This window comes from Macadamia integrifolia, chromosome 4 (assembly GCF_013358625.1).
Source record: "Macadamia integrifolia cultivar HAES 741 chromosome 4, SCU_Mint_v3, whole genome shotgun sequence".
Classification (NCBI taxonomy): domain Eukaryota; kingdom Viridiplantae; phylum Streptophyta; class Magnoliopsida; order Proteales; family Proteaceae; genus Macadamia; species Macadamia integrifolia.
The window spans coordinates 25,222,242-25,237,891 of record NC_056560.1 but is presented as its reverse complement, the minus strand read 5'-3'; the positions used below and the strand labels follow the sequence as shown (position 1 = coordinate 25,237,891).

At 41.1% G+C, this 15,650-nt stretch overlaps 1 pseudogene; it reads right to left on the bottom strand.

The window, feature by feature from the left end:
* Nucleotides 1-4,455: 4,455 nt before the first annotated feature.
* On the bottom strand, nucleotides 4,456-5,278 carry LOC122076352 (annotated as a pseudogene).
* Nucleotides 5,279-15,650: the final 10,372 nt, after the last annotated feature.

The window sequence follows — 15,650 nt, the reverse complement described above, 5'->3', positions numbered from 1 at the left end:
AAACTGGTTTGGACACTTGGTTAACCCAAAAAAAAAAAGGCCCCCCTCCCGTAGAAAAAAATTTAAATACTTAGAGAGTTATATTTGGATTAATTATTTTCTATTAACTTGACATACTTGAGATGGCCCCTAAAACACTATGGCTTCTAGTCTCTTGAGAAGATTATCAAAATGTGCTTCTTTTGCCACAACACTTTTTGTAAAGAACAGTGGGCCTAATAGAGTGATTGCAAAGCAACAACAAGAAGAGTTGGAGAGAGTTGCAGAGACCCTTCCTGATAACGTACCTTCATCTGTAAAGCGATTCACTGACCGTGCTGTTCTTTCACTTCAGGTTTACTGTCATCCTCTTTCTCAAATTTTTCTTTAATTATTCGTGTAGGAATGATCTTTTCGGAGTGTTTACTGTAATGACTAGATCCAAAGCCTTAAAGAGTCCCGAGCTATTTTCCAAATACAGAACAGCCATATATGGAGTAAATGAGTTGTGCCTAGGTTGTGGTCAAATATAATCTCGAAGGCATTTGAAGTTGCCTCTTCAACGTCATATATAGCAGCACGAACAATCTATATTAGATGATTATAACGGAAGAAGACTAGTAAGCACAATGGAAGTATCAAATTTATCCCACAAAGCAACCACAGACATCAACCAAATAGAAACACCACAATAAAAACTTGTAGGTAATATCTTCTCAGAAATTACAAGGAAATATCAAAATAGAAACTGGATAAACCATTGATCTCCTAAACTATTGCAGCTCTTACTCTTCCACGTGCAAGCTGGATATGGGTCCCACAAGATCTTCGATGATCTCTCTTCCACGCAAGGCAGCACCCTAACTCTAGATAACTCCACGCAATGGCCAGAAAGGGCCCCACCAAATGCTTTGTTTATGGCTTTAGGTTATTTTGAGAATAGAAGGGCCGGTTCTTTTTTTTTTTTGGGTAATATAAAAAGAAGGACCAGTTCTAAGAGCTTTCTCTGGCTGAGTAGACTTCACCAATGTTTCAATTAATTATTTTTTTTTGGTAAATGATGTTTCAATATATATATATGTATATATTTTTGGTAGGAATGTTCCAATCATTCCATCTCGTGATACTATTGATGTGTACAAAATCGATATACAACAGTACGGAATTTTTTAGTATCGAGACAAAAAAAAACAATATAAATCTGTAACTGGATCGGGTCAAACCGGCAACCGTTGGGTCAATCCAAATTATTGTGCAAGTAATGCCATAATCTACTGTGTTGGAATTGAATATATGGGGTAAAAATTTAAAGTGTGTTTGCTACTAATACCAGTAGGAATAGAGAAATAATTTTCAGTAATATTATTATTATTATCACGGGTTTTTATGTTAAATTTTTGGGTTTTAATGAAATATAATATCATCTAATACGCCCTATATTCTCTTCGCATTCATGGGTTCCATAACAAAAGAAGGAATCCACTACAGAGTTGATTGTTGGGTACATTTCATTTGCACAGATAAAATCCGAACAAGAATGGTTCTCGTACGAGGACTTTATCCGCTCTCTAACCTAATATGTCACCATCGACTAGAGCACAAACAAACGAATTCTTAGTTGAAACTAATAATTTTGTGAATCAGCCTTCCACTTGATTTAGACAAATCAATGGGACACATCTGGCTAGATTTTCCAAAAAGGGGAAACGAGGCAAGCATTCTCTTTCTAGACCTTTGACGTATAGATACATAAATGTATATTACAATTTTAGACAGTTTAAAAAAAAAAAAGTCCCTTATCATTTGAATTGGAAAATAGGAAGCAATCTTGAAATTACAAATTCAATAATCGATAGGGACTTGATCATAGAAAATTCCTAGGCCCACATGTAGTAACTCGTTAGGGATTGGCGGGGGAGATGGCACCGGCACAGCTGGACTGCTTGGGCGGCGGTGGAGGTTGAAGGCATAGTTAGGACTTAGGGCATTTTTTTTTTCTCATCAACTTGAAATTTTATTTTACACGAGAGCTTACAAAAACACATTTAATGCCTCCATTGTTGTAATATGATCTGTGCTACATAACTCTAGGCAGTGCATCTTATTAAAACTAAGACAAGGAGAAAATTGCCATTCTTTTATGGGTATGTCTAAATGTAAATGACCTAGTTACAAAAACCTTATAACTTAAATTACTGTGTTCCATTATTTTGTCATTTTGTGATTGCTTTTAAGGTCAAAAAAGTAAATTCAACCTCAACTTTTTGAATTGTTATTTTAATTTAAACGGCAAAACGAGGGGTATTTTTGAGAATGAATACATTCTTCCCAAACAACCCGAACAACCCCTCGCCCCAACTGATTGTCTTCCTCCTCGCGAGTCTTTCTTATACCTTTGCTGGTTTTTATGACATAAAGTTCAGCAAGATCATCTCCAGTGAGTCAGGTAAAGGCTCTCTCTCTTCTATGTGTGTCCAATGCTTTTTGGTTTTTAGGGCTTAAAACTTCCGATGGACTTCTTTTTTTTTTTTTGAAGTTTGGAAAACAAAACCTTTTCACAGAAATTCCTGTTTCAATTATTTTGCAATAATTTCTAATGTTGTGCATTAGAGATAAGGTCGGTAAGATAGTTCTAATCATGCCTCTCTCTCTCTCTCTTAAAAAAATCAATTCTATTAAACATGCTAGCGTTTTCAAGAATCTAGGAAGATGACAAATGGCAATATTGTAGGTTTGGTACTACTATAATGATGATGTGTGAAATTTTGTAATTATAATATATATTATATGTTGATTCTAAGGGTTTTGGGACTGATTCTGGTCGATTCCAATTTGATTTGAATTTGGATTTGGATTGGTATTGACAGCTATTGATTTGATCTTTGAGTCCGTGTTTAAAATCGATTATAAGGTTTATAGGACTAGATCGTGGGTTTTAAGATATAAGGGCGATTCTAGGGTTTTTTTTTTCAGTCTGATTTTGAATTGATTTGGATCAAAATCTATAGAAATCAGTTCCAAGGATTTAGGGGATGGTATCGGTATTGGCAAATACCGATCCGATACCAATCCGAATCGAATGGGAATGGTAGGTAGCGATCTATTTTACCCCTGATTTTTATAAAAGGTACAATTTTTTCCTATTTTACCCCTAAAACGATCCGGATAACTAATTCGGTCAATTCGACCGATCCCATATCGATACTTGAAACCATGATCAGTTCGATCTCCAATTCCAAGTTTAAAATCCCTAGTTGATTTGGCTAGTTCGGACCAATCCCAAATCCGATCATTATAGAATGACATATCTAGGATTTTTGGGACTAGGCTGTTGGTTTTTAGAATTTAGTGTCAGTTCTAGGTTTTTGTGACTGATTCGGATCTGATCCGAACTGGGATCATTAGGGATCAATTTACTCCTTGATTTTGAGTTAAAATTCTAGTATTAGTCAATTTGGATTAGAATTGGTCGTGAATTATCCAACTCCAATAGTTCTAGAATGGTCAATTTAGAATTAGAATCACCATAAGGATTGTTTTAATGCTCAATTTCGAGTTTAAAATCATTGGTTGAATAAACCAATTTCTATCCAAATAGACCATAGTAATCCCTATTTAGTCTGTTTCAGAATGACCGATTATAAGGTTTTTGTCATTAATTCGATCCATTTCCGATTTTGATTAGTTTGATCTAGATTTTATCTAGTATTAGGCCAAACTGAAATCAAAGTTCAATTTCAATTCAAACCGGTTCGATTTTTATTGAGTTGGCTTAATGGCCTCTTGTAGGTAACATGTTCTCTTTTTGTAATTTTCTTAAGTTGTTATAAGGTTTTTTATGGTTTCGATTCGCTTGATCTGGTCCAATTCGATTTTTTACAGATTTGATAAAAACTCAAATCGATAAAGGTTCATTTTACGTTTTTCTTAATCAGTCCAACCCGCTCGGACTGAAAATGGGCACCCTTACTCAAAACAATAGACTCAATCACCCAATGGTTAGTATAATTTTTATGTTTTTTTTTTTTTTTTCAATCCCATGTTGGACTTTAGAGAGACGAGGAATTAAGATTTGACATTCCAAATGTAGTGATGGGTCTATTTGAGGATAGAATTCCATTTCTACCCCTTTTTAAACACTTTGTCATAAAAATGGATTTGGCTCGTCTCCAATTCCAGCTTCTCCAATAAAAGTAGAAGTAGGTTATGACCCTTTTCTAAAGAAGAGCGCATCAGGTTCACGTATGAGAATGTACGAGAACGACTCTGATTCATGGATTTAGAATCAATTTTCTATCTCTTCATTTAATAGATTCTAAATCCACGGACCAAGGATGTACGAGAACAATCTCGTACTTGAACCTGATATGTTTACTCTCTAAAGTACATAGGTTACAGATTTGGCTCGTCTCCAATTCCTACCTCTGCAATTCTCTTCCAATTCCACCTAATCTAGGGACCTGCCCACGAAAAGATTCAACGGCCGATATAAGACATTTTTTGAAAACCAAAATTGCTTATCGTTTTTTTAAAACAAAACTGCTTAAACACAAACCACAAACTCTTCTCTATTCCTTACTTATCGAGCCCAACATGAATGTAAATCGTTCCCAATACCAGACCAACTCCAAGTGCTTCTAATGTGTTGACGAAGCTGCTTAGTTCTGTAAATTATCTTCCAAAATCTGTTGTAAAGGGTGAAGATCTCTGGGACTTTGAAGCTCTTATATCTGATCTCTCCATTATCATTATCTGAAACAGAAATTGAAGAATTTTGATGAGATAGAAGTGAAATTGCAATTTCTGGAGGCGAGATGGGCTTGTTCTCATGAATCTGGTTGAGTATCTCCATTGCGTACTGTAGAGGGTTGAGCTGTGGAGGGACTGTGAACCCATTGGAGAGCAGGAACCCTTGAAGGGAAGAAAGAGTTCCATGGTGAATGACAGTTCCTTTAGATAACAATAGAATGTTATCAATGGTGGAAAGGATCTTGAAGCTGGGCTGGTGAGTAAAGAGTACCACAGTCCAGCAACGGGAGGCGGTGATCGATCGGAGAGTCTGCATTACATTGAAAGCAGAGGAACTATCAAGCCCTGATGTGGGTTCGTCGAGGAGTAACACAGCAGGGTCATGAAGGAGGCTAAGCCCAATCGAGACGCGTTGCCGCTCGCCGCCTGAAAGGCCATGGGCGAGGCGGGTGTGTGCAAGGTGAGATAGACAGAGCTCGGAAAGCAGAGAGGTTACAATTGGTTTAAAAAGTTTTGTGGTCCCTAGGTTACAACTAGACAAACCCTTCATTTATTGCTGCTGTATTTCTTTTTTGGACAGAGCTGAGCTGCTGTATTTCTTTTTTGGACACAGCTGAGCTACTGTATTTCAGTTCAGGTTCTTATTGGACAGGGCGGTGGAAACACAGAGCCTCACTATAGACAAACTTTTAGAGGGTGAGGAAGACGAGAAGGAAGAGAAGTTGAAGGAATGGATGGATAAGGTTCTTTTGGATACTCTGGTGCGATATAACCATGAGTGCCAATAATACGCTTGGTAACAACATTAAAATCAGATTTTGCTAGTCCAACCTGCAAAGTTGGCAATCTTAGCTCTCATGCTTCCATCCAATAGAATGTTACTAGTCTTGATATCTTTATGAACCACTGTTGGCATTGTGTGTTCGTGTGTGTACTGAAGACTGACTGTTAACAACATCGATGGCAATACGTAACCCTTGTTAGGACTTAAAACAAGGAAGAGAAATGCGGGTGTTATGTGGGTGATTGAGAGAAAGGAGCAGTACACATGATTTGAAAATAAACAATGTTAAGAACCAAAATATAAGAACTTAGGTAATATCATATTTGTAATGAGCGACAAGCATAATACCGAAGCAAAAAAAAAAAAAAAGTTCCATGAGAATAGAAGTTGCAGGACTTGCTGAACCCGAGGGGTTGGAACTTAACCCATATTACCTACCTTCTCTTCCTTAGACTCCTTCTTCTTCATCACAATAGGTTCCTTCTCTTCCTTAGACTCCTTCTTCTTCATCACATTAGGTTCTAAGTTAGTAGGCTTTGGTGGAAATCTGGCAATAGGAGGGCCTTTGGGAGGAGGACATCTCCGTGGGAATTGATCCCAATAAGAGTCCAAAAACCAAAATGTTAGGGTCATGTTGTGACTCGAGGGAGTTGAAGTTGAGAGGTGGGAGAGGTGGGCGAGGTAGGATCTGAAATGAGTTGAGTTGATGCGTATAAATGGAAGAGGAGGAAGATGATTGGGAAGAGGAGGGAGATGATGATTTAGTCAAAAATAGAAAAAAAAAAAAATTTAAAAAGTGGTTTAGTCAAAAATAGAAAACAATAGAAAACTAGAATGAATTGATTTTGTATCTTGTACACCTCTCGCCGGCCCATCACCGTAACCCCAAACGCTGAGGACGCAGAGCCCACTCCAGGTTGTATTAGGATCCTCTTTAGCACAGGGATGTGCTACATCTCCTGTAGCACGGCATCACAATTTGACACGTGGAATTTTTGAAACGAATGACTCAGATTGCTGAGAGCGTTAAGAAGTGCTATGTACATGCGAAACAGAGGAGTTATGGACTTCAACCTTGTGATTTGCTCTTGGTTTTCATGGTGGAAAGGGTCTTGAAGCTGGGCTGGTGAGTAAAGAGTACCACAGTCCAGCAACGGGAGGCGGTGATCAATCGAAGAGTCTGCATTACATTGAAAGCAGAGGAACTGTCAAGCCCTGATGTGGGTTCGTCAAGGAGTAACACAGCAGGGTCATGAAGGAGGCTAAGCCCAATCGAGACGCGTTGTCGCTCGTCGCCTGAAAGGCCGTGGGCGAGGCGGGTGTGTGCGAGGTGAGATAGATAGAGCTCGGAAAGCAGAGAGGTTACAATTGGTTTAAAAAGTTTTGTGGTCCCTAGGTTACAACTAGACAAACCCTTCATTTATTGCTGCTGTATTTCTTTTTTGGACAGAGCTGAGCTGCTGTATTTCTTTTTTGGACACAGCTGAGCTACTGTATTTCAGTTCAGGTTCTTCTTGGACAGGGCAGTGGAAACACAGAGCCTCACTATAGACAAACTTTTGGAGGGTGAGGAAGACGATAAGGAAGAGAAGTTGAAGGAATGGATGGATAAGGTTCTTTTGGATACTCTGGTGCAATATAACCATGAGTGCCAATAATACGCTTGGTACCAACATTAAAATCAGATTTTGCTAGTCTAAACTGCAAAGTTGGCAATCTTAGCTCTCATGATTCCATCCAATAGAATGTTACTAGTCTTGATATCTTTATGAACCACTGTTGGCCTTGTGTGTTCGTGTATGTACTGAAGACTGACTGTTAACAACATCGATGGCAATACGTAACCCTTGTTAGGACTTAAAACAAGGAAGAGAAATGCGGGTGTTATGTGGGTGATTGAGAGAAAGGAGCAGTACACATGATTTGAAAATAAACAATGTTAAGAACCAAAATATAAGAACTTAGGTAATATCACATTTGTAATGAGCGACAAGCATAATACCGAAGCAAAAAAAAAAAAAAGTTCCATGAGAATAGAAGTTGCAGGACTTGCTGAACCTGAGGGGTTGGAACTTAACCCATATTACCTACCTTCTCTTCCTTAGACTCCTTCTTCTTCATCACAATAGGTTCCTTCTCTTCCTTAGACTCCTTCTTCTTCATCACAATAGGTTCTAAGTTAGTAGGCTTTGGTGGAAATCTGGCAGTAGGAGGGCCTTTGGGAGGAGGACATCTCCGTGGGAATTGATCCCAATAAGAGTCCAAAAACCAAAATGTTAGGGTCATGTTGTGACTTGAGGGAGTTGAAGTTGAGAGGTGGGAGAGGTGGGCGAGGGAGGAGCTGAAATGAGTTGAGTTGATGCGTATAAATGGAAGAGGAGGACGATGACTGGGAAGAGGAGGGAGATGATGATTTAGTCAAAAATAGAAAAAAAAAAATTTAAAAAGTGGTTTAGTCAAAAATAGAAAACAATGGAAAACTAGAATGAATTGATTTTGTATCTTGTACACCTCTCGCTGGCCCATCATTGTAACCCCAAACGCTGAAGACGCAGAGCCCACTCCGGGTTGTATTAGGATCCTCTGTAGCACGGGGATGTGTGCTACATCTCGTGTAGCACGGCATGACAATTTGACACGTGAAATTTTTGAAACGAATGACTCAGATTGCTGAGAGCGTTAAGAAGTGCTATGTACATGCGAAACAGAGGAGTTATGGACTTCAACCTTGTGATTTGCTCTTGGTTTTCATGGTGGAAAGGATCTTGAAGCTGGGCTGGTGAGTAAAGAGTACCACAGTCTAGCAACAGGAGGCGGTGATCGATCGAAGAGTCTGCATTACATTGAAAGCAGAGGAACTGTCAAGCCCTGATGTGGGTTCATCGAGGAGTAACACAGCAGGGTCATGAAGGAGGCTAAGCCCAATCGAGACGCGTTGTCGCTCGTCGCCTGAAAGGCCGTGGGCGAGGCGGGTGTGTGCGAGGTGAGATAGATAGAGCTCGGAAAGCAGAGAGGTTACAATTGGATTAAAAAGTTTTGTGGTCCCTAGGTTACAACTAGACAAACCCTTCATTTATTGCTGCTTTATTTCTTTTTTGGATAGAGATGAGCTGCTGTATTTCTTTTTTGGACACAGCTGAGCTGCTGTATTTACGTTCAGGTTCTTCTTGGACAGGGCAGTGGAAACACAGAGCCTCACTATACATAAACTTTTGGAGGGTGAGGAAAACGAGAAGGAAGAGAAGTTGAAGGAATGGATGGATAAGGTTCTTTTGGATACTCTGGTGCGATATAACCAAGAGTGCCAATAATGCGCTTGGTAACAACATTAAAATCAGATTTTGCTAGTCCAAACTGCAAAAAGTTGGCAATCTTGGCTCTCATGCTTCCATCCAATAAAATGTTACTAGTCTTGATATCTTTATGAACCACTGTTGGCCTTGTGTGTTCGTGTATGTACTGAAGACTGACTGTTAACAACATCGATGGCAATACATAACCCTTGTTAGGACTTAAAACAAGGGGGAGAAATGCGGGTGTTTTGCGAGTGATTGAGAGAAAGGAGCAGTACACATGATTTGAAATTAAACAATGTTAAGAACCAAAATATAAGAACATAGGTAATATCAAATTTATAATGAGTGACAAGCATAATACCGAAGCAAAAAAAAAAAAAAAGTTCTATGAGAATAGAAGTTGCAGGACTTGTTGAACCCGAGGGGTTGGAACTTAACCCATATTACCTACCTTCTCTTCCTTAGACTCCTTCTTCTTCATCACATTAGGTTCTAAGTTAGTAGGCTTTGGTGGAAATCTGGCAGTAGGAGGGCCTTTGGGAGGAGGACATCTCCGTGGGAATTGATCCCAATAAGAGTCCAGAAACCAAAATGTTAGGGTCATGTTGTGACTTGAGGGAGTTGAAGTTGAGAGGTGGGAGAGGTGGGCGAGGTAGGAGCTGAAATGAGTTGATTTGATGCGTATAAATGGAAGAGGAGGAAGATGACTGGGAAGAGGAGGGAGATGAGGATTTAGTCAAAAATAGAAAAAAAAAATTTAAGAAGTGGTTTAGTAAAAAATAGAAAACAATGGAAAACTAGAATGAATTGATTTTGTATATTGTACACCTCTCGCCGGCCCATCACTGTAACTCCAAACGCTGAGGACGTAGAGCCCACTCCGGGTTGTATTAGGATCCTCTTTAGCACGGAGATGTGCTACATCTCGTGTGGAACGGCATCACAATTTGACACATGGAATTTTTGAAACGAATGACTCAGACTGCTCAGAGCGTTAAGAAGTGCTTTGCACATGCAAAACAGAGGAGTTATGGACTTCAACCTTGTGATTTGCTCTTGGTTTTCATGGTGGAAAGGATCTTGAAGCTGGGCTGGTGAGTAAAGAGTACCACATTCCAGCAAAGGGAGGCGGTGATCGATCGAAGAGTCTGCATTACATTGAAAGCAGGGGAACTGTCAAGCCTTGATGTGGGTTCGTCGAGGAGTAACACAGCAGGGTCATGAAGGAGGCTAAGCCCAATCGAGACGCGTTGCCGCTCGCCGCCTGAAAGGCCATGGGTAGGGCGGGTGTGTGCGAGGTGAGATAGACAGAGCTCGGAAAGCAGAGAGGTTACAATTGGTTTAATAAGTTTTGTGGTCCCTAGGTTACAACTGGACAAACCCTTCATTTATTGCTACCGTATTTCTTTTTTGGACTGAGCTGAGCTGCTGTATTTCTTTTTTGGACACAGCTGAGCTATTGTATTTCAGTTCAGGTTCTTCTTGGACAGGGAAGTGGAAACACAGAGCCTCACTATAGATAAACTTTTGGAGGGTGAGGAAGACGAGAAGGAAGAGAAGTTGAAGGAATGGATGGATAAGGTTCTTTTGGATACTCTGGTGCGATATAACCATGAGTGCCAATAATGCGCTTGGTAACAACATTAAAATCAGATTTTGCTAGTCCAAACTGCAAAGTTGGCAATCTTGGCTCTCATGCTTCCATCCAATAGAATGTTACTAGTCTTGATATCTTTATGAACCACTGTTGGCCTTGTGTGTTCGTGTATGTACTGAAGACTGACTGTTAACAACATCGATGGCAATACGTAACCCTTGTTAGGACTTAAAACAAGGGGGAGAAATGCGGGTGTTATGCGAGTGATTGAGAGAAAGGAGCAGTACACATGATTTGAAAATAAACAATGTTAAGAACCAAAATATAAGAACTTAGGTAATATCACAATTGTAATGAGCGACAAGCATAATACCGAAGCAAAAAAAAAAAAAAAAAAGTTCCATGAGAATAGAAGTTGTAGGACTTGCTGAACCCGAGGGGTTGGAACTTAATCCATATTACCTACCTTCTCTTCCTTAGACTCCTTCTTCTTCATCACAATAGGTTCTAAGTTAGTAGGCTTTGGTGGAAATCTGGCAGTAGGAGGGCCTTTGGGAGGAGGACATCTCCGTGGGAATTGATCCCAATAAGAGTCCAAAAACCAAAATGTTAGGGTCATGTTGTGACTTGAGGGAGTTGAAGTTGAGAGGTGGGAGAGGTGGGCGAGGTAGGAGCTGAAATGAGTTGAGTTGATGCGTATAAATGGAAGAGGAGGAAGATGACTGGGAAGAGGAGGGAGATGAGGATTTAGTCAAAAATAGAAAAAAAAATTTTAAGAAGTGGTTTAGTAAAAAATAGAAAACAATGGAAAACTAGAATGAATTGATTTTGTATCTTGTACACCTCTCGCCGGCGCATCACCGTAACCCCAAACACTGAGGACGTAGAGCCCACTCCGGGTTGTATTAGGATCCTTTGCAGCACGGGGATGTGCTACATCTCGTGTAGCACGGCATCACAATTTGACACGTGGAATTTTTGAAACGAATGACTCAGATTACTGAGAGCGTTAAGAAGTGCTATGTACATACGAAACAGAGGAGTTATGGACTTCAACCTTTTGATTTGCTCTTGGTTTTCATGGTGGAAAGGATCTTGAAGCTGGGCTGGTGAGTAAAGAGTACCACAGTCCAGCAACGGGAGGCGGTGATCGATCGAAGAGTCTGCATTACATTGAAAGCAGAGGAACTGTCAAGCCCTGATGTGGGTTCGTCGAGGAGTAACACAGCAGGGTCATGATGGAGGCTAAGACCAATCAAGACGCGTTGCCGCTTGCCTCCTGAAAGGCCATGGGCGAGGCGGGTGTGTGCGAGGTGAGATAGACAGAGCACGGAAAGCAGAGAGGTTACAATTGGTTTAAAAAGTTTTGTGGTCCCTAGGTTACAACTAGACAAACCCTTCATTTATTGCTGCTGTATTTCTTTTTTGGACAGAGTTGAGCTGCTGTATTTCTTTTTTGGACACAGCTGAGCTGCTGTATTTCAGTTCAGGTTCTTCTTGGACAGGGCAGTGGAAACACAGAGCCTCACTATAGACAAACTTTTGGAGGGTGAGGAAGACGAGAAGGAAGAGAAGTTGAAGGAATGGATGGATAAGGTTCTTTTGGATACTCTGGTGCGATATAACCATGAGTGCCAATAATGCGCTTGGTAACAACATTAAAATCAGATTTTGCTAGTCCAAACTGCAAAGTTGGCAATCTTGGCTCTCATGCTTCCATCCAATAGAATGTTACTAGTCTTGATATCTTTATGAACCACTGTTGGCCTTGTGTGTTCGTGTATGTACTGAAGACTGACTGTTAACAACATCGATGGCAATACGTAACCCTTGTTAGGACTTAAAACAAGGGAGAGAAATGCGGGTGTTATGCGAGTGATTGAGAGAAAGGAGCAGTACACATGATTTGAAAATAAACAATGTTAAGAACCAAAATATAAGAACTTAGGTAATATCACATTTGTAATGAGCGACAAGCATAATACCGAAGCAAAAAAAAAAAAAAGTTCCATGAGAATAGAAGTTGCAGGACTTGCTGAACCCGAGGGGTTGGAACTTAACCCATATTACCTACCTTCTCTTCCTTAGACTCCTTCTTCTTCATCACAATAGGTTCCTTCTCTTCCTTAGACTCCTTCTTCTTCATCACAATAGGTTCTAAGTTAGTAGGCTTTGGTGGAAATCTGGCAGTAGGAGGGCCTTTGGGAGGAGGACATCTCCGTGGGAATTGATCCCAATAAGAGTCCAGACACCAAAATGTTAGGGTCATGTTGTGACTTGAGGGAGTTGAAGTTTAGAGGTGGGAGAGGTGGGTGAGGTAGGAGCTGAAATGAGTTGAGTTGATGCGTATAAATGGAAGAGGATGAAGATGACTGGGAAGAGGAGGGAGATGAGGATTTAGTCAAAAATAGAAAAAAAAAATTTAAAAGTGGTTTGGTCAAAAATAGAAAACAATGGAAACTTAGAATGAATTGGTTTTGTATCTTGTACACCTCTTGCCGGCCCATCACTGTAACCCCAAACGCCGAGGACACTGAGCCCACTCCGGGCTGTATTAGGATCCTCTGTAGCACGGGGATGTTCTACATCTCGTGTAGCACGGCATCACAATTTGACACGTGGAATTTTTTAAACGAATGACTCAGATTGCTGAGAGCATTAAGAAGTGCTATGTACATGCGAAACAGAGGAGTTATGGACTTCAACCTTGTGATTTGCTCTTGGTTTTTATGGTGACCACTGCGCAAATTTAAAATCCATCGGCAGCATCATAGGACTTCAACCTCGTATCTTATTCTCTCTTCTTTGTTCCTTTCTTTTACGGTGGTGAATCCATGGTTGTAACCTCCATCTCCCATAGGTAGGAACCCCAGAGACAATCACCTCACCATCTTCTTTTGGCCGCCAGTTCTGGAACTCCCTTCTCCTTTCCCCATCCTCCTTTGGAGCATGAAACAAATCATGGATTGATTGTTCGAATCCGGGAAGCACGTGTGTAATCGGTGTTTGAGTGTGCCATTCTGATATGGAGGAGCCGCTGCAACCTATACCTTCTTTCTAAAATTTTGTATTTATTTTATTATTTGTTTGTAATATACTCCCATCCCCCTGATTTTTGTCTATCTTTTTGTGATCTTTGCGTTCGTCGGGATCGCCACGCTAAGGCCAAGCTTCGGTAGCAACTACGTGCCTAGTAGCAGCCTCCGGTTGTGTTCTCTAGGTCCGGCAGCCCCTAGACTAGCTTCTCCCACTTTTAGCTTATGACATGGAAGAATTTAAGAGGACGGTATGATAGTTCAGAGAACAAGTTGCCGGCGGCGATAGGCACCAATAAAAATGCAAAGGCTAATTCGAGGTTAGCCACCGCCAAGAGAAGAGAGAACGAAGGAGAGTTATATCATGCATGCCCCATACACCCGATACCCTACTGTTTATATATAGCCAAATGGCCATTACAGCCGTATCAAAATGGGATCTCATTTCAACAGAATTATAGAAATCACATGCTGTGATCCCCTATACGTAATTCTTCAGGACTGTTGGGCATCTCCTTTGTCGTTGAGAGCGTCGTGCTTCTGTCGTTGCCCGAGTTGATGGTGCCACATCCCCAGATGACGTGTCGAGTGGCTCCTTCTCCATTTGAATCGTATCATCACCCACCCCTTCTTGATGAACCTTGTCCTCAAGGTTCATGTATGGAAACTTTTGCTACAGTGCCTCCGTGTCTTCCCAGGATGAATCTTCAAGGGGGAGGTCACTCCATTGTATTAGGACCTGGTTCACTATGTGACCTTGTCTTAATATAGACTGTGAGTCTAGTATAGCTGCGGGTACTGGAGTTGCGTCCTCTTCAGTAGTGTGTAGGGGCCAAGGAGTGATTTGAGCTGAGTGATCCCCGACATATTTTTTTAATAAGATACGTGGAAGACTGGGTGAAGGCGAGATGCTGCCGGGAGCTCCAATTTATAGGCGACCTTGCCAATTCGTTTAAGAACTGGGAATGGTCCAAAGAAACGTCTACCCAGTTTCGGGTGGTTGCATTGAGCAACCGAATGTTGGCGATACGGTTAGAGTTTCACGTAGACCCGATCTCCCGGTTCTAACTCTCTTTCCATGCGAGATTTATCGGCCTGTGTTTTCATGCTAGCTTGGGCACGGGAGAGGTTTAGCTTCAGGTTTTGGAGTACCTCGTCTCTGCTCTGTAACTCCTGGTCCACTGCTGCGATTGGGGATGTCTCTGGGATGTATCTGGACAGAGTTCGAGGTGATCGTCCATATAACGCTTGAAACAGACTCATTCCCGCTGCTGTATGGTAAGCGGTATTGTACCAATACTCTGCCCAATGCAAGTAATTTACCCACCGGGTGGGTTCATCAAACACGAAACTTCTTAAGTACATCTCAAGACATCGGTTTAAGACTTCGGTCTGGCCATCCGACTGGGAGTGGTAGGCGCTGCTCATGGAGAGGGTCGTTCCTTGAAGTTGGAAGAGATCATGCCAAAATTTACTGATAAGGTCACGGTCACTCACTATAGATCGAGGAAGGCCGTGGAGTCTAATAATTTCTGAGGCAAATGTCTCTGCTACCTTGTGACTAGTGAAATGGCTTGCAAGGGCACAAAAATGTGCGTACTTGGTTAGTCTATCGACTATGACCAAAATCGCTGTTTTTCCCTTCGAGTTGGGCAACCCAGTAATGAAATCCATTGAAACCTCTTCCCACACCTTACTGGGAATTGGGAGGGGTTGTAGAAGACCTGCCGGAGAGGTGGTACGGTATTTGGTCTGTTGACAGATAGCGCACGACGCCACAAATTGTTTGATGTACGTTCTCATCCCTTTCCAATATAGATTGGATGCGACCCTATTATAAGTGCGCAAAAAGCCCGTATGCCCACCTACTGGAGATGAGTGAAATTCATAAAGGAATTTCTCCCTTAATGAAGAGTTAGATGCCAACACTAACCTCTGTTGATAATATAACAAATCATTGCGCATATAGTAGCCCTTGTATCGGTCCGGGTCCGAAGCTAATCCCGTGCAAATAGCTTAGAGCTCAACATTGGTAGCCACCTCATCTCATAGCTTTTCTAGGAAATTCAAAACCGGTCCAGAGTAGGAAAACAATACTGTTGATTCTGCAGTGACGCGAGACAAGGCATCGGCTACGGAATTGTCTTTGCCCGGGCGGTACACGATCTCAAATACGAACCCAAGAAGCCGAGAGAGCCAGTGTTGTTGCT